At 39.1% G+C, this 20,212-nt stretch overlaps 1 pseudogene; it reads right to left on the bottom strand.

Annotated features, from left to right (window-relative positions):
- Nucleotides 1–17,102: 17,102 nt before the first annotated feature.
- Nucleotides 17,103–20,212, bottom strand: part of LOC100959814 — a 26,948-nt pseudogene continuing 23,838 nt past the window's right edge.

Genomic DNA, 20,212 nt, shown 5'->3' on the forward strand with positions numbered 1-20,212 from the left:
TTTTGGTTATTTCTTTTCTTCTGCTAGATTTGGGATTGGAATGTGTGGATTTCTTTAAAGCTATCTTATTAGTCTTGGTTATATTTTAAGAGTTGTTTTAGGGATATTAAATATTAAACTAAATCCAAGACAACTGTGCCAGAAATTCTAATCTAGAATTAGAATATAGTCAGCATTGTTATCAAAACCATCATGTGGATTCTCTTCTGGAGAGATAACTAAATAAAGCAAGCTTTTTTTATTTTAATAAATTTAAAATTATTTATCTGTTCATAATAAAAATATATATTTCCATAACAGCTTGAAATCTGCCCATTTATCTACATATACATATAATTTTACATTTTGGAACATGTGCTAGATAGAGTGTTTTTCAGGGAGTACATATGTACAAATGTGTGCCCTTGATTAGTAACCAAAAGTTTCATACACTGAGTCTATAATTATATTGTCCCCTTTTCCCCTACCCTGTGATATGCAATAAAACATAGATTTCCATGTTCAACTCCTACAGCACCCTATACTTTTCATTTTTGACACTTATAACAAATTGTAATTATATAGTAATTTGTGGGCTGTGTTAGTTTCCTAGGGCTACTGTAACAAATTACTGCAACCTTGGTAGTTTAAAATGAGACATTTATTCTCTCAGGATTCTGAAGACAAGAGATATGAAATCAATGAGTTTCCAGGGCCAACTCTTGTCTGGAGACTTTGGGGGAGAATCTGTTATCAGCTCTTCTAGTTTCTGATAGCTATATGCCCTGTGGTCCTGGGTTGTCACTCCAATCTCTGCATCCATCTGCACACCATATTCTCCCGAATATGTCTGCTTAATCTCCCTCTGCTTCTCTTATAATGGTGCATGTAATTGTATTTATGGTCAATCCAGATAATTCAAGATAAGCACCTTTTCCCAAGAGCCTTAAATTAATTGCTTCTTTTGCCACAAAAGATAATATTCAGAGCTTCCAGAGGTGAAGATCTGGACATCTTTTACAGATCATCATTTAGCCTATTACATGTACCATTCTCTCCTACCAATTGTCTGATTCCTTCACAAGTTTCTAAGCTCCATGAAGTCAAAATCATGTCTTTTCCTCTCCTGATGTACCTCTAGTTCCCAGGACAGTACCCAATTCACAGTAGTTAATAGTTATGAATAAACGAATCCATGAATTGTGTGTAATTGAATCTTTATGTCTAGAGTTAGTATGAAGCCTTACTCTCCAACTTACAAATGAATGGGGAAATCGTGTCCTAAACTCTAAAAGATCAAACCATCATTTGTATAAGATATGGTATGATGAAGAGGTAGCTCTTTTTGAACTGCTTTAAGTGTTTACTGGAATTCTGAAAACATTTCTTCACTTTACCATGTATTACCTTCTTTCATGACCTGTGGTGACTATTTGTGTGTCCTGTTGTCATCCATTCTTCTCCATGGAGTTGTATTAAGACAAACATCTCTGTAGGGACCATAGGTTGACCATCTTAAGAGATAGTTCATTCCACTACTTGTGTTCAGCATGTCTTTAAAAATTAATGTACATTTTGCATACTTGCCATGCAATTTAGAAATAACTGCTTCATTTAACCAAACACACAAGATAATGAAAATATCTATTTTTAAATACTAGAAATCAAATAGAAAAAGGAAGGTTATATGTCTCTCTATATATTAGTATTTACAATAAGGTAATAATAATCATGTTCTAAGTTAAGCAATGATATAACTAATGATTTAAAATGAAATTAACATTATTTAATTAACAAATTGAGGAAAAAATATAAATTTATTAGAAGATGAAAAAAGTTTTTCCTGACGCTGGGTTCTAGAAGAAGGAATTAGGTGTATGTATACCTTGAATCAAATCCAACTCTTTTCCACCCCCCGCCCCTGTGTTTTTCCTGAAGCTGTTTTGACTGAGAATTTCTCTGTGGCTTTGCGATAATATATGGGATTTATATAGAAGATAAATGGTGACTACTTGTAAGGTACATTAAGATTTTTCCCCAAATCCATATTACTTCTAAATAGTATGTACTTAAATAATCAGAATGAATTTTAAAATTTCTATAATCAGGATTGAATATTCTTCCAAAAAGCTCAGGAATCACTCACTCTACCACTGGTAGAAATCACTAACCTGTAGCACAGTTCTAGAGCACCTGACATGTATTAATATTCAAAGAATAAATACCTGAATGAAATTAGGGCATTTGGAGCTAGAATTCGTCACTACTTTCCTTCCACTTTTTTACATGGTTTGAAGGGCTCAGGCCTTAGACATAATTCCTTCCCCTCTCTGCTCACAAGTTTCTCTCTACTATATGCAACTTTTGCTTTTTCATTTGAGGGTCAATGACAATGTTTCTCCCTTTTCCTAAGATCAAGCCCTCCACCTTGATATGGATCATGTCCTTTTGATCTCATGAGGAACTTGGTTCCACTATCCATTCCCCTTTTTGTAATTTTAGCTGATTTTTTTATTACCTCCTTTTTTCTGTGTGTAAACATGTTCAGTATACCTCATTTTGACAAATGCAGCTTTTAAAAAATCTCATAAATGTATAGCCCCTTCACAATTAAACTTCTTAGAGGCAATCTTATTCTCTTGTTTCATTGACTCATTAATTTACTACTTTGTTCATTTGTTCAATAAACATTGATTCATTCACTCTTAACTTTTAGGATACAGCAATGACTAAGCTATAGATCTTACCCCCAAAGAGATTACAGAGTAATAGGGTAGATGTTTCAGTAAACAGGCAATTATAATCCAAGTAACATGTGTTCTGATAAGCAGAAAAGAAAATGTTACAGGTTCTTTGCTTCTTCTTTAGAGCCTAACTCTTTTCTCCTGGCTTTAGTGACTTGTTTGACCAATAGGATGTAGTGGAAGTGATATTCCAGGATTTCCAAGCACAGGTTTTCAGAAACCTTGCAGATTCTGGCTACATTTCTTGGAATTCTGGCTCATGATGTATTTTCCCTCAAATGTCAGCCACTATCTTATGAGAAACCCAAGTCAACTGAAAAAAACTATATCTAGGTTGAAAGTTCTCATTGAGTGTTTAACTGACAATGAGCACCAATTTCTAGTGCATAATTTTGTACCTTTATCCCAGTCAAGCCTTCATGTGACTCTAGCCATGGCTGCTATCTGACTGCAGCAGAATGACAGATCCCAAGAAAATTCTGCCTAGCTGAGCCGTCAACCCATGGAATCATAATGGATAACAATAGGTTGTGTTCAGCCACTAAGTTTCTCAGCGGTTTTTATTCAGCAGTCGCCAACGTGGGGCAGTACATCTCCCAGGTCTGGATAGGAGAATTAGGGCTGGCTAAGGTAACCTGGTGCTACTATGTTTCCTCCCAAATAAGATACTGTCTTATATTTATTTTTTCTTAAGAAGACACATGAGGGCTTATTTTTAGGGGATGTCTTACCTCCACACGGAAATGTATGATGTGGCTATACAGATATGCTGCATAGCCACGTCCATCACTAGGTCTTATTATCGGGGTAGGGCTTATATTTAACAAATGCATAGAAATCCTGCTAGGGCTTATTTTTTGGGTTGCTCTTATTTTCAGGGGAAACATGGTATCTGGGGGCCTTGAGACTTCAAATTGCAAAAGATGTGATCCATATTTGCCATCAGCTTTTACACTAGCATCACAGTCCAAAACTCAAGGGTCTGTAAAGAATGATAAGAGCACTGACAATAGGCCTGTTGTACCAGTTGCAGTGTCTCCCTAATTGGTATCCCTTGGGACATTGTATACAGAATATTAATTAATAAATATGCTTTGAAAAATTATTCCATGTTCCAGTAAAATTGGAGAACTATTTTAACCTATGGAAAATAAAGTTAGTTTACTGCCAGACTTTTCAGAACCTTTAACATGTTAAGGTTCTTTATAAAACTCCCAGAAGTGGAGATTAACCAATAAACTCTTTTTTGTCTTCATACATTGACTGTCCATGGCATGTCTGTATGGGAAATATACTGAACTGTTTCCAGATTTGAGTATAACCTGAGAAAAAATAAGAGAATCATTTTTCTTATTTTCTTTCCTGTTTCTTCTTTTCAGAGAAGCAATGTGCCAAAGTAGGAAGATTCTGGGAATTAGCAGACACAGAGGCTAATCTTGCTCTTTCATTTTGGCTTCTTATTTGACATTGAATTCTTTCCCTTTTCTAAGCTACAAGTTTTTTGTTAAAAATGGAGGGCTTTTATTTGGGTTATAGATTTTAAAATATGGATTCTGTAAAGTCCCTAGTTACACAAATCCCCTGATATTATACATAAATAGATTTTCTAGAGAGAGGGTCCATGGCTTCTGTAAGATTCTCAAAGGAGTTCCTGACTTGAATTAAGAAAAGAACTACTTAGACTATATTATTTCTAAGCCTAGCCAAGGCAAAACTTAATTCAGTACTATTTCCAAAAAGAAAAGTGTTACTTTGGTCTTTATTCTTTTGGTTGAAGTCTTGAAATCATGTACTTGCAGTAGTTTAAATGTATGGTTCAATTGAAAGAGAATATTTTGGTTTCTTACAAAGCTAAGATTCATTGACTTCTTCATACTATGAAACTCTCAACAGATTTGATATGAATTGCAGAGTAACAGGGATTCTGAAGCTCAAACAATTATCTAACTGGGTGCAGAATTGATCTTCAATTCTCCAATAGGAGTTGAAATTGCATTAGAAATACTTAGAAAATGATTTGCCTTTGAGTTTTTAACTGATTTCACATCAGGGCTTGTTTGTGAAGAATACTGAATTGAGTGGGAGAAGAATCTTCCCAATTCAAAAAATAAATGACATCCCTGGTGTGGCTGGAAAGCAGAGGTTTGAAGCCAGTATGTAAATATGCAAGATGGAGTTTAAACTATTTAAACACTTATTTTAATTACCCAGTAGACGAGGATGATTTATTCTTTACAAGCTCAAGTTGGATTGTTTGTCCCAGTTAAATTAATCAGATGGATAGATGTTTGATCTCTACCTTAACTCTTCTGTGGCAGTGATTCAGGCCTGTGTATTTTTCCAGATGTTTCTTCTAAACATTTACCAACAAGCTATATTAGTTGTATGGGAAAATATTTCTTTTTAAAAATTTAACATCCTCATTTCTTAGGCTATAACCAGAGGGATTCTTTTAGGCAGTTTCTCCTTGACATCTCCCTGGTGTCAAACTGAGAAGTCAGCTAACAGGGTCTGGGGAGTCACTTGTCAGACAGGGTAATGGATTGAGGTGTATTCCTGGCACCACTACTTCTCATTTCTTGTTTTAGGTCTTCTACTCCTTTCTTAAACTCCACATTCCATAAAGCCAGGAGCAGTTGCTCATATCTCTTTGAGGCAAAGTATAGAGCCTCTTACTTACTGAATACTCAAAGATCACCTGCATCCATTGTTGGAGAGGAGCAGACCAAGCCTCTGGGGAGATGGTCACCTGGTTCAGTCTCCCAGATGGCTGATACAGTTGAGTAAGAGTGGACCCTGGCCTCATCCTGAAAGGCAAAATTCCACACCCCAGCACATCCAACCATGTAATTATCTGACTTTAGGAGCCAGAGCCATTCTGCTGGTTCTCAGAAGGGAATTGTACCGCCAGTACCTTGTCGGTTGTGCTAGTGCCAGATTTGTCTTTTCAGAGGCCCATGGTTCCATCCTGGGAGCCTGAGGGGGAGAATAGGCCATCTGAAGCACTTGTTGTATCCTGACACAGTAGAGGCGGTGGCTCTTCAGTGGTTTTATCATGGGACAGCTTTTTCATGATGGTGATTTTATTATTATCCTGCTGGAGAAAGAGAATCATATTTAGCCATGAAGGAGCAGATGGTGATGTTCTGGACCCCTCACACACTGAGATCTGGAAGGATGCCTTGAATAGTCAGCTGCTCTGCCAGTTAATGGCAAAAAGGGGCTTGTTCCCCAAGAGGGCATAGAGATGGATTATTCCTTCAACTACTGCTTAAAGGTCACTTCAGTAAAACCTACGCCAATCATCACATTTGGAATTAAACCTGTGGACACTGCTGACCCTCTTCTGCCATCTCTGCTTTACCTTTCCCACAGCCTTATCCTTTCTATACAATGAAACAATTAAGTCATGTTTGGTTTTCACTTTCTGTGTCTCTATGAGGATGTAAGCTCCATGCTGGCAGAGATCTTTGCTCATTTGGCTCATGAAAATTAACTGGAACCCTATAAAATAAAACCTGCATTTGGGGGGTTAATATAGTGCAGTGTCCCCAAAACATAAACCAATGCCTGGGACAATGTAGGTCCTCAATAAATATTTACTGCAGGAACGAAGGAGAAGTAACACTGATCCTGTATGTTGGTAGGAGAGCAAGAAACAGTGTGTGGGGTAATATTTTAATTTATGATTGAAATTTTTTGTAAGCTCTATGCAGGCTCTTCCAGAAAAAAAAGAAGGGCTCAACATATTCATTCAGCAGCAAACATGTTTTTTGTATGCTAATGTGTGTAAAGGGCTATGGGAGGATTGACAACAGCTACCTGCACTTCTGCCAAAAGCTTGTGTTGAGCTTCTCACTCTGACTGCCAGCCTGTCTCTTCCCTGACTCTGGAACTCCCATCCAGAGAGCAGGAAGATGCTATTCCAGTCACTCTGCAGGCCACTCTCTTATGCCCTCATTCCATACTGGCCATCGCTTAGCATTCTTGTCCCTCCCTTGCAATCACCTTCACGATCCTTTGCCCATCTCCCCATCCATCCCACCTTTCTGGCAAGCCCTTGGCACTGTCTAAGGACAGTTCTCCCCTTTCACCTGAGAAATGGAATTGGTGTCTATTTTTTTTTTCAGATAAGCAAACCAAAATTTGAAATAAAGAGATCTGGTCAAGGCACACAGGGCTACTCATGGTAGTAATTTCAATAATAACAACCAACATTTACGAAACAAATGCTTTGTGTCAGGCATTGACCAAATGTGATCTCATTTAATTTTCATTAACAACCCTCTCCCCATGTATTTTAATATGCTGAGGTTTAGGGAGGTTGAATAAGTCACCCAAGTCCACCCTGCTGGTCAGCAGCCTACATTTAATCATTCAACAACTCCTTATTGATCCCATAATCTCTGCAAGCAGAGATGTAGTGGGACTAAGTCTACAGTAGTGAACAGAACAGAAATAGTCCTTGCCATAATGACATAATAGTGCCCAGTGCTTTAAGTTCTTACAAGGTCCTTGATATTCTTTTATTTCAGTCTCATCACAACTCTGTGATATAGATAGTGAGTTATTATAATATGTAATTTTTAGATGGGCAATTGAGTCTTAAAGGAGGAACTTCCCAAGGCCCTGTTGCTAATAGATAAGCTGGTCAGGTTGGTACATAAGCCTGTGAAATTTGACTTTGAGGTTCATTCTTACCATGTGCTATGCTTCTTCCTGGAGATTAAAGTCTAGTGGGCCAGAAGGACATTAACGGACATTAATAGTAAACCACCAATAAGCACATGAGACTTGCAGTCTGCCTTCCAGGCACTTTGGAAAGAGAATCTAGGGCCAATGGACTTCTTTTTGCCCTTTGCTAATGTCACCTTCTGCTGGCCTGCCAGCTCTATGGGGTTATGAAACTGTGTGGGTTGATGTTTGCCAGGTCGTTCATGCTTCTAATTTGCCATGATTTGAGCAAACCCAACTTTTATATAATGATTTTTATTGAATGTTAAAAAGCCTGTCAAGTTAAAGAGAAAGAAAGTGCTTATAAACATTCCAAACATTTGTTTTGTGTTGGCTGGAGTTGGAATCTAAATGAAAGCTGCAAGTGTGACTAATAATTATAATCTAATTTAGTGCACTGGATTGGAAAGGAGTAATTACTACATAGGACTTTTTGGAGTAAATGATTTATGGTTGACCTACAGTGGAGTATTAATTTGGAAAAGAGAGGAATTTTAATGCAAATTAATTAAGTTTGGAGCCCTTTCTGATTAGGTTGATAGAATAGTGAAAAATCCAATGCCTTTATGTTATTTGGTTGAATTCAGACTTGGGATATGGCGTAAACATTCTACTGGAGTCTGCAGAACTTGGGTGTAGAGACATGGGCCCAGAACCTTTCTGGTCTGATTGAGAAAGAGAGCTGAAGGAGGAACTAAGTATTCTTTCCCATGAGGAAAATGTTTGCTCATTGAGTGTTTATCTGTTTCAAGATTATTTTCTTCTTTCCCATTTGACAGTGTCTGGGGTTAATAACCACCATCATGATTTAATGCTCTGAGCCAGATGTCACGTCCAGGGATTCTCAACCTCAGCAAGCCTGACATTTTGTAGTAGGAGGCTGTCCTGTGCATGCAGGATGTTGAGCTGCATCTACTTACTAGGTGCTGGTAACATTGCCCAGGTGTAACAACCAAAAATGCCTCAGACACGGCTGAGCATTCCCTGGAAAGGGAGGGCAAAATTGTCCATGGTGAAAACCATTATGTGGCCCTCTATGTGCATTGCCTAGTTCATTCTATCAATACTGTGTAAGGCAGACTTCTTAGTGCCCATTTCACAGATGAAAACACTGAGACAAAAAGAAGTTAGGCTTGCTCAGAGTCACATAGCTAACACATGTTGTTCTAAGATTCAAATACAGATCTGTATCAATCCCAAACCCATGTTTTACTTTTTTTCTTTTGGATTAAGTCATTTTTGAAAAATAAACAAAAGCTGGATCTTTGAGTGATTTGGTCAAACTCATACAACTAGTTTATGGCCTGGGTTGGGCTATAAGCTAGGCATTCTTAAACCAATTTGGTTATGAAGTATGGGTGATTCAGCTGATAGGTGAAAAATGCAATCACAGTGACCTTGGCTATGTTGCTGGTCTTTTTAATTTTCTCCTTCTCAAATGTTACTTTTATTTGTGCAATTTAGATTTGAATATAAAGGGGTTTTTCAAATATGTGACCATTAACTCTAAAACACATACTGAGATTTTAAAATGTGTTTCTTAACATTGGAAAGAAATAGACCCCAGGGTCGTTGCTGCTTTACAATTATTTATAAAAGCATTCCAACCCACACAAATGTTTTGCCAGCCCATCTGACCACCAATGAGTAGGAAAAAAGCCAAATAATCTAGTGACTATTCTGTTCTGTTACTGGCATGCCCTGATTGCTGGTAGGCTGGTGGGTAAGGGGGTAGATAGCTACAAGGGTATAATAAAACAGCAACAGACGGCTTTAAATTAGAACTTTACAACAGCCACTACAGTAGCATTATTATTCATTTCCACATGTAACACAGTAGGACTGGATCTGAAATTTCTGCTCAGTGGGTGTCTAACCATGGAAATCAATGTTTTCTCTATGGTAGATAGGCAAGTGCTTTCAGAATCTGTTAGGCTGAAGAAATCTAATAGAGAAATCTGCATAATTCACTCTTTGACTAATCTTGCCTTAGGGCAAGAAGCAATTTAGAAAGCAAAAGTAGTTCCAAATATTTGAACTGGAGGCAAAAAAGTTCAGGCCCTAGTGGACTTTTCAGATTTAGGACAAGAAGCTTATTCTCCAAATAAATTGTCCCTGGAAAGTGTTCAGCCTTTTGGGATATAGTAATTTCCTGGTAGCAAATAGATTTCTTCATATAATACTTTGAGCTGCAGTTGAATTCCAATGATTGTGTGTTCATAATTATCTGAGTCTAAGGATCCTTGTATGTGGTCAGTGGGCAGGCCTGGGAAAAGAGGAGAAGTTTAGCAGGATAGATTAAGGACTAGCATCAGATGGTGAACAATACCTATCTGGTTATGATAGAAGACACAAGAAGTCATTTCAAAATCTAAAAATATAGTGTAGTATATATTTTTAGACTCTCAGATCAACTGGGCTGGAAGAAACCACTATAGACATATAGTGTGTAGTTCAAAGGTCCACCTGTGGGGTCAGATCACCTGGATTCCAATTCCAGTTCTCCCACTAACTGGCTGTGTGACCTAAGGTGAGTTGTTGAATTTCTCTGTGTTTTGTTTTCATCATAGGATGAGATTATAATTAAAATATCCTCACTGAGATGTTTGTAAGGTTTAAGTGACACAATACCAATAAAGATTTAGATCTGGACAGAGCACTCAGTGAATGCTGGCCACTACTACACAGTCTAACTCCCTCACTAAGTAGCTAAGGCTCAAAATAAGTAGTAGTGGAGCTGGAATCTACTCTTCTCCATCCCTAAAATTAAAGAAATTCCATAAGAATCACTATAGCCCCTCTCCCCATGCTACCTCAGCAGGGGAGGGAAATAAAATGTCAAGACCCTAGATTAAGAGTGAGTCTGACACAGGTGGGAACAGCTTCTTGAAAAACAGTACACACCCCTTCCCATCTGAAGAACCAGCCTCAACACAATGACATGTGGGCATGTGAGCTACTGTGGTTGAACAAGTGAAAAATAAACATTGGTACACATCTCATTTTTTTCCATTCAAGATGCTATTGTGTATACATATGTCTGGTTTAAGCTTTAGTATAAACCAGCAGATTCTATGTGTCTGCAGGGGACTATTTCTATCAAATTGTTGAGATTGTTACATCTTAAGGAAAAGTAAAATGAGATCCCTAATTACATATGGGTAGGTTTCTGTGTTGAGTCTGTTTTGATCAATAATATTTCTCTTTGAGTACATTAGAGAAAAATGCGTATTTTAACAGGTCAGCATGTTATGGTCACAAATGTTTCACCATTAAATAAACTGGGTCTTTCTAGTAAGATAAAGAAGTTAAGCTAATCATCTCTGGATCCTCTTTGAACAGCCAATGAGTAATTCAGAAACTGCAGAGCAAACCTCTATTTCTCACACAGCATTGGTGGGGATGGACATGAGAAATAGGCCTGTTCTAGTGGGCAAGCCCAGTGGGACAGAGTCTCAGATGTCAACCAAACCCATGTGCTGATCTCCTGAGACCCAACTCCATTGCTCCACCTTTCCTCTAATCAAGTGTTTTGTCAGGCAAAGCTCAACACAGCCTAATCTCAATTTAAGAGATAGTACTATATCTATCATCAGCCATCTTTACTGCAAGAGATAGACTGACTGATAGGCTTTTCTTGTCCTGAGACGAGGGTTGAAGAAGGAAAGAGAATGACAATTGAGGCTGCTCTTTTCTCCATTCACTTTCCTCTTTTAAAGTGTTCAATTGGATCAGACCATGTTGAGATAAAGAGGATTAAACTAGACCAAGATCAATTCCCTATCAACTCAGATGGCATTTGTGACAAGGTTATTGCACATCCAAGTTGCAGATTAACTCTTCTGGAGGTTAGAGAAGCAGCAATCACCTTTACCTTATCAGGTTCCAGGGGTAGTGTCACAAGTTATTAAAGATAGTAGTATTTATAGATGAAAGTGTCTCTTAAACTCCATGAGATTGGGATTTGGGAAAATAATGTCACTTATATTTTGACAGCCAGGACAGCTGTTGAGGACTCTGAGCATCTCTTATGTGACTGTTTTGTGGTTTATTTATGCTTTAACCTTTCCACTTCCCATTTCATCCTTCCAACGTTAGGTTAATGACTTTCCTTCTTGGGCACTGTGGACAAATTAGGTTATGTCAACAGGGAGAAACACATGATCTGTAAATTCATCTCTTTTTTTTTGAAGCTGTGAATATCAAAAACATCTTTGACTTTCAGGAAAATGAAAGACAAGAATATGATTTACATTAAATAAACTCTTTAAATTGAGTGTATGTATTTTTGATTTGCTCTTAACATTAGGAAATCAACTTGAGGGTTTTTAAGAACTGAAAGACAGTTTATACAATTCAAGTTTTGTTTTCTTCATGGAATTTATTTTTTTCCACAGTTTTTTGAGGCTTTTCATCAGTGATCATGTAGAAACTACCAAGGATCATTAACAACCTTTAAAGTGAAGAAATCCCATAGTCTTTTATGTCAGTGAAAGAGTAAAATGCTGATTTATTGCTTAATTTAATCATGATGCATTTTCTCACCTGAAGACAAAAAAATATATATGGCTTATTTAGAAGAGCCTAAAGATAACCAAATTAGAAAATTTCATTAAAGAATATATCACTTTCCCTGCAATAAAGCACGTCTAAATCTTGACATTTGTGAGCTATGTGACCTTGGTCAAAGGGTAGAACTTTTCGTGCTTCTATGTTCTTCATCTGGAAAATACTGCTGGGTGCTTAATTGAGATAATGCATATGAAATGTCTGGCACAGGTCCTGCCCAGAGTAACTATAAATATCAGTTATTATTTTTTCTTATTCACTTGCAATTTATTTTATCTTGTTCAATTTTAAGTAGCCATAAACCACCTTTAAATCTTTTGGAACTGGTAGGGGTAAATTATAAATTAGTAAGTTCATTATGTGGTAGCTACAAAAATGGAGAATGATTTTTTTGATGTAGAATTACCTACTGAATTCATATCTCACAAAATATACCTTCCTTACTGATCTATGAAACAGAGAATTGACTGGTATGGGGGCAGGAGGCAGAGTTCTAAATTGGGAGACGCCTCAGTCAGACTTTGTAGAGGAGAGGGTAATCATAGACAGTAGGACCTCTGTATGGTTGACCACCCAAGTGGTCAAACATAGAAAGGTGGTCAATATAAGGAACCAGGTCTACTGTACTGATATGTACATGTGGTACATGTCTGCTCTATGATAATTAAGTCAACTTAAGGAGGGGGTCAATGTAGGGAGGTGGTCAGCTACGGAGGTTCTACTGCGTTTGCTTTGCTGAGAATAGTCAGTATTATGCCCGTTGTCTTGGCATAATCACTTATAGCTCCTCGTACACTAAAGTGTCAGGTTGGACAATGAAATTTATGGCCACCCTAATAGTCACCCCAACAAGGTTTCCTAGAAAGAGAACAAGTTGCTACTGACTAAGACAGAGGCTTTGAAAGAAGTGTCAAAATTTTTTCAACCAAAAAGTTGACCTATGTCATATTGTAAAGACTTTTTGAGCATCTCAGTTCTAATAAATACCTAAGGACTGTTACTGATTTCATTAAAAATAATAAAATATAGCTTCTTAGTCACAGCTTTGTTAATTTTATCAATTAGGTCTTAAGTTTCTGGTGTTTTTTTTTTTTTAAATTTCAATGTATTCTAGTCAGGGACATGGCTAAAAAGGCCATGTGTGTGAACAAGCCATTTCTTTAGGTCCGCTGAGGAGAGTGTGCCTTGGAAAAGGTCACTGGCCTTTAGAATTTAGTCCTCAACTGTGCGTATATAGAAAATAGATTTTCCATTTTCTTCAGAGACAAAAGATTGAATACAGTGGGAAGAGAATTGCTGGATTCAAGGATATTGAAATTAATGGCTAGTAAGTGTAGCAAGCACCATTCTAGGTACTTTGAATAAGTTATTTGATCTCTTTTGATCAGAACACAAAATATGAAGCCATTTTCCTGGGGCAAGACTGGTTTTACTGTGTAACTAAGGATGTTTATAATTATGAATCCTGCTGTGCCCAGGGGCACACGGTCTTCTAGTAAGAGAGTTGTTCTATAAAATATTGATATATTTTGTGTTTGTAACCTGCCCTACCCATGGCAATGGCCCTTCTTGCTAGGCATAAGGATGCTATCAGAGTTAAGCAATGATATAAACAATAAAATATCCCTGTTTTACAAATAAAGAAATTGAACCACAGTAAGATTAAACTCTTGTTCAGGGTGATAATAGCTGGTTAATTAAAGACAAGGTTTGAATCCAGCCTGTCTTACCTGGAAGCTTCTGCCGTTGACCACTACAAAGTGCTCCTTTGTGCACTCCTCTGTTGGTATGACGGCATATCCTGTGTACACACATTCTTTGGAACACAGGCAGCTGCAGGCGGTGACAGACACAAGTGTATCATTTGAATGTTCAAGACAACTCTGCTGTGAAATTCTGTGTCTGTTGTCAACTCGTCTTTTAATATTTACTGTGTATTATCTATGGTCATTCATTAATTTAACACAAGTTAATTATGTTACTATGTTCCAGGGACATAAATTTTGGAGAAGTTACCATATTTTGCCATGTAAGATGTGTACTTTTTTGCCCACATTTTTGAGGGAAAAATAAGGATATTCATTACACATGGGCAGTATAGCTTGGGAGTGGGAAATCCCAGTGGACCTCATGAGGCTGCTGCACTCTCCCACCTGCGCTTGCTGGGTACATGAGATTCTAGTCCAGGAGAATCTGGGATCCAGTGGGAGCAGCTGAAGTGACCTCTATGCACTGCTGCAATCAGGGGAGTGGGAGGTGATAGGGCTGGTGAAATGGGCCACAGCTGTGCAGGGTGACGACTCAGATCCCAGGCCTGGCAGCATGGAAGGGACCAGGAGCCCTGTGCAGGCCCCAGCACCTGCTTGGCCGCTCATAGGCCAAGTGGCCTCAGAAGCTCCCACACTGCCAGCCACACATATGGCCATCTCAGTCATGGCCCTGACACGGTTGGGAGGGAAGGGGTCCTGGGATAGAGGGAAGGGGCAGCCTTCACAGAGCTGGCGGCTACAGGAGGGCAGTTTGATCTGCACTTTTACCCGGGGAATGCTAGCCTTCTCCAGCTGTGTCTCTCCTGTCCAAGAGCTGTCCATTTCCTGGAGGGGCATTTTATCTGAAAGTTTAGGCCAAAAACATGAGTGCACATTACATACAGGAACAAATTTTACACAGGAAAACATGGTAGCCGGGGATATATAGGCAAACTATCTGCCTTCAAGGTGTTGACACCATTGGCGAGAACTAGAGAGTAAAAACGTGGTGTAGGAGAGAGAATTTGTTCTTAAACATTATTCTTTGTCAGAGGAACCCTGAACTTAGGCAAGCATTTCCTAGGACACAAATATATAAGACGCATCAAAGAAAATACTCCCTGGCAAATGCAGGTGCAATGTTCAGAGGTTTCTCATGTTGCAGTCCCCTTCTGTTCTCTTCTCTTCCAGGGCAGTCTGAGAGGCAATTCTAGAGAACACAGTTTGAAAAGTTATGATTTAGAATACCCATTGTTGAGGAAATACAATTAAAAATAAAATCTTTTCCCAGCCCAGAAAGCCTCTCTGCAAAAGCAGTAGAGTAAGTAAACAGTTTTATTACTGAATAACCCTTAAACCAGAACGTAATGTGCACCATGGACAATCTGTTAAGAGATGGCAAAGACTGAAGAAAATCTCACACTTTTGTAGAACCAAACAGATAAGCCTGTAACATAATTGTTTTCTTGCTTTCAAGAAAAACAATAACTAGTCCTTAAGTAAGAGAATGCTCCAGCACTGTTGATCACGCATGGTTCCTCTTACATTTGCCTGGTAATCGGGGTGACCATCTGTGTTAGCCAGCTGGATTGATCTAGGGAAAAAACACCAACTCTTCATATTTCTATGGCCACAGGTAGTTTTAAAACTTAGACCAAGGCACCACAGAAGTTAGGTTCTTACCTGCTCACAGAAATTGGGCTATAGACGTTCTAGCTCCCTTGATGTTCACATTTCAGAGATGGCTCCCAGATCATAAAGCTGACAAAGACTCACTGAGCTTCTTTAAAATATTTATACACATTTCAGAGAGACACAAAATAGACTTGAAATTGCATGGTTTTTGAAAAACATGCTTTAGGAAAAGGGAGGAGGAATTTTTAGGATGGGGAGCTCACTAGGTGCTCACAACATGGGGAGAAAGAATTCTCACCACAGAGATTAGAATGGAAAGAAATACTCCTTTATTTTACCTTAAAGATTAGAATAGTTTTAAAGAAAGAAAGTTAACTTCCCAAAGGTAGGAAGGGCTTGATACAAGAGCAAGAATTGTCAGCCTGGAACAGAAGAGGCCTGGGGTGTTTACGGGGAATCGGAAATGGTAAAGGGTTAATGCTGCAAGTTGATGAAAAGAGAGGGTCATTCATTTGACCGTGGGGTGGAGGGGTGCTTTAAAGTTGGCCTAGTTCACAGCAGGCATCCATCCTGTAGGGCCCCTGCCATCTGACAATGACTGATCGTTGCTGGTCCTCACAGTCACTAATTCATGCTATGGTCTTCTTCTAGCACTTACATATTTGGAGAACCATGGTAAAACTAAACACTTTTTTTTTCTTTTCTATCATTCCAATTTCTTTAATTCATGTATTTTGGAAAGGTATTGGCTTCCTTCCCCGTTTCTTCAGCTGCTGTCTAATGCAATGCATCAGCTCGTGTTTCTCAAGTCATATTATTTCCTTTGTCTTGCCAACAGAATATAAGCCCTCCACGCACATCACACTGAGAAATATTGGGAGAAAATAGACAAAATTAATGGTTGGTATTACAGTGAACTTATTATGCCTTAGGCACAGAGGGTGTTATACTTTGGAACTTTAATACAGCATTTCCCTCCTCAGTTATTCTGCTTCTTTACTCTGAGATTCATCCCAGAAAGTTCAGAGTTCCTGATCTAAAGCAATTGTCTTTACATTTCAGAGTTCACAGGGTGAAACTTTTCCATGACCTCCTCTTCATGTTGCATTTGGTGCCTCCCAAATGACCCATTCCCATGAATTCAAGATGGTGGTATTTTTCATTTCCTCCATATAGTTCTCTCTGAATTTTGGATCTTTTGATATTAAAAGCATCTTTATTAAACAGATTTAAACAAACTTTCAACAGATACCAGAAATAATTTTTTAACATTACTTTTTAATTTAATCAAGCACCCTTTCAACTTTCAGCCAATAGTTGTCATCACCAAGACTATTTTTGAGTATACAGCTGTTGCAGGACAGGCGAATTGAAACCAATAGGCTCTCACCAAAGATTATAGGGGAAGGAATTGCTGGCAGAGAAAATCAGCAGGCCATCAGCTTAAAGTAATGAGTCCCCTGATTGGCTCTGTCCTGGAACTTTTACTGGACTCACAAGTAGACAGACAAAGGAATTACCATAATATTTCTCATGGGAGGTGTCCAGTTATGTGCAGGGTTTACAGAAGCAGAAGCAAGCAGAAAGCCTCGGTTTTAAGGATCTAGGAAGCTAAGGTTTTCAAATTCTTTTTTTTTTTTTTCCAGTGACCTCTGAACTCTTTATTGGTATAAGGACATGCTGCTCTACTGACTCAGTGTCTCTGAACTTTGGTGTCCTTGGTCTCAGACACCACTTTGCGGTCCACTATCCTGTGGGTGGTGATATTTGGATGGTTTGCATGGAGATGCTGGTGTCCAGGGCAGCACCAAGGTTGAAGTCCTCCCTGTCTTCCAGCAGGCAGTGGTAGGTGGCAATCTCAGCCTTTAGCTTGACCTTGACAGTGCCTCATACTCCTGGACCTCTCACTGCCCCTCTGCCCGTGTCTGTGCCAACTCTGACTCCAAATGCAGCAGGATGCCATTGAGTTGCCCCATCTGCATGGTGTAGTGGGCCTCCACCTCCCTCAGGCTGTCCTCCAACCTGGACTCCTGATTTCTCATGGAGTCCAGTTCGATCTCCAAGGACTGGACTTTATGTGTCAGCTCTGTGAGCATTGTTATAGCAGCTCCGACCTCAGCAAACTCTAAGGTGACCACTGAGGTGCTCTCCTGAATCTGCTGGGACCAGGTCTTGGCCAGCTCTTCTTGGTTTTTCCAAGCCAGCTCATCATACTGAGCCCGCATGTCTGTCATGATCTTGCTCAGGTCCTGAGATTTGGGAGCATCTACCTCTACAGTCAACCCAGAGCTGGCAATCTGGGCTTGTAGGACTTTTACTTCCTCCTCGTGGTTCTTCTTCATGAAGAGCAGCTCCTCCTTGATCTCTGACTCCAGCTGCAGTCAAGTGATATTGGTGTCATCAATGACCTTGAGAAGCCCATGGAGGTCTCTCTCCACAGATTGGCACACGGCCAGTTCTGTCTCACACTTGACTCTAAAGTCATCAGCAGCAAGAGGAGCATTGTCAATCTGCAGAAGGATGAGGCCATTGTTGACTGAATTGGCAAAGATCTGAGCCCTCAGGTCCTTGATGGTCTTGAAGTAAAGTGCCCAGTCTCTGACCTGGGGCCCCTTCTTCTCCAGGTGTTACCAGATTCTGCTCTCCAGCTTCCGATTATCAGTCTCCAGGTTCCTCACTCTGTCCAGGTAGGAGGCCAGATGGTTGTTCAGTTCTTGCATGGTCTCCTTCTCAGTCTGGATGCCCCCTATTCCCGCCAGACCCCCAGCCATCCCCATGGCCAGGCCCCCGGACCCCTAGCCACTGGGAAAGCTGGTGGAGCTGGACATGGAGATCCCGGAGCCCAAGCCCCCAGCACCTGCATAGATGCTGGCTGCACTGTGGCAGGCTAGACACCATAGCTGGGCACTTGGACTGAGCCCAGGGACCGATAATTGCTGGAGAAGGTGATGGAATGAGTAGTAAAGGACGTGATGTCAGAAGAGGAGAGGAGAAGACTCAGGCCGGTTTTCAAATTCTTAAGGGTGGGTTACTACAGGGAGGACCTTGCAGGAATGTTGGGAGCTTCTCTGAAAAGGCTTTGTTCTTTTACTTTCCCCCCCAGTAATCTCCCTCACAGAAAAAAAGATAAAAAAAAAAAGAAGAGAAAAAGTTAAAACCAACAAAGACAAACAAAGAAACAAAAAAACCCATGCAATGTCAGAAAATAATGGTGATCTACATTTCAAGGTTGATCTTTAGAATACATTGTCAAAGCTAGCAAACTCCTAAAACTGACATTTGAATTCTTCTGGTCTACTTTTATAATTTGCAGAGCACCTTCCTTTCCCCTTGACTTGGTCTTGAGAGCTCCTCCCCTCCCAGCTGCTTATACACAGTTGACCTCCACTGAGATTCCTGCTTTGTTCTTATCAAATCGGCTGGAGGAGCCATCATCATCTTTTCTCTCTTTGGGTTTTCAACCTTCTCCTGAAGCCCTACCCCTCTGTGCTGTCAGCTGACTCTCTGAAACACTGAGGGAGGGATGGAGGGATAAAGCCAGGCCCTAGGTGGTAGCTATTTATTCATCAATCCCAGACTGCTCTTCTTCCTTCAAGCTTTCTCTTTACCACTAGTGTTTTCTAAAAAAGATCTCAATGTTAATAGTTTTATTTAGGACAAAAAATTGTTTCTGGTCAAATAAATTTGGGAATTGCTGACTTAGATTAAATCGGTTTCTTTATTCATAACAGTGCCAAGCTTTTAATATGCTAATGTGCATTGTGAATCTCTTATAGGAGGATGTACAACTCAACACATTTTACTGCAAGGAGTTCTTTTTTTTTCCTGGGAGACTGTTGCACAATTAATATTTTGTATAACATGATGTGTTAAAGCTCATTGTAATTTTTCTATTTTATTAGCTCAGTATTTTCCAAAGTTTAGCCATTCAAATATCAACTTCATAATTCTTGTCAACACTTTTCTTTAGATACACTTACTTTTTTTTTTTTTTTTTGCAGTTTTTGGCCAGGGCTGGGTTCTCTGACATATGGGGCCGGCACCCTTCTCCTTTGAGCCACAGGGGCTGCACCTAGGTCCACTTTCTTTTTTTACTTTAAATAACTTTTTTTTTTTTTACTAAATGATAGCTATGTACATTAATGCAATCACAGGGTACAGTGTGGTGTTTTCATATACATTTTGAAATACTCTTTTCAAACTGGTTAATGTAGCCTTCATGTCATTTTCTTAGTTATTGAGTTAAGACATTCATACTCTGCTTTTAGAAAGATTCACTTGTACTCTTGTAGGATAAACTATAGAAGTGACCCCTCCAATCACCCTCCCTCCACACATCCACCACCCTCCCCTCTCCTCTCATATTCTAAGGCTACAATTAGGTTATAACATTCCTATGAAAGCTATAAATAGGGCTGTGTTTCAAAATAGGGCTGTGCACATTGGATACTTTTTGTTCCATTCTTGAGATACTTTGCTAAGAAGAACATTTTCCAGCTCCATCCATGTAAACATGAAGGACTTAAAGTTTCCATCTTTCTTTAGGGCTGCATAATATTCCATGGTGTACATATACAACAACTTATTAATCCATTTATGGGTCGATGGGCACTTGGGCTTCTTCCATGACCTAGCATTTATGAATTGGGCTTTCATAATTGGGCTTTCATGAATTATGAATTCTAATACATATATCTTTGTTGTAATGTGATTTTTGGTCTTCTGGATATATACCTAGTAGAGGAATAGCAAGATCAAATGGCAGGTCTATTTTTAGTTCTCTAAGTGTTCTCCAAACATCTT

Source organism: Otolemur garnettii, unplaced genomic scaffold (assembly GCF_000181295.1).
Source record: "Otolemur garnettii isolate 467f Iridium unplaced genomic scaffold, OtoGar3 scaffold00008, whole genome shotgun sequence".
Lineage (NCBI taxonomy): Eukaryota > Metazoa > Chordata > Mammalia > Primates > Galagidae > Otolemur > Otolemur garnettii.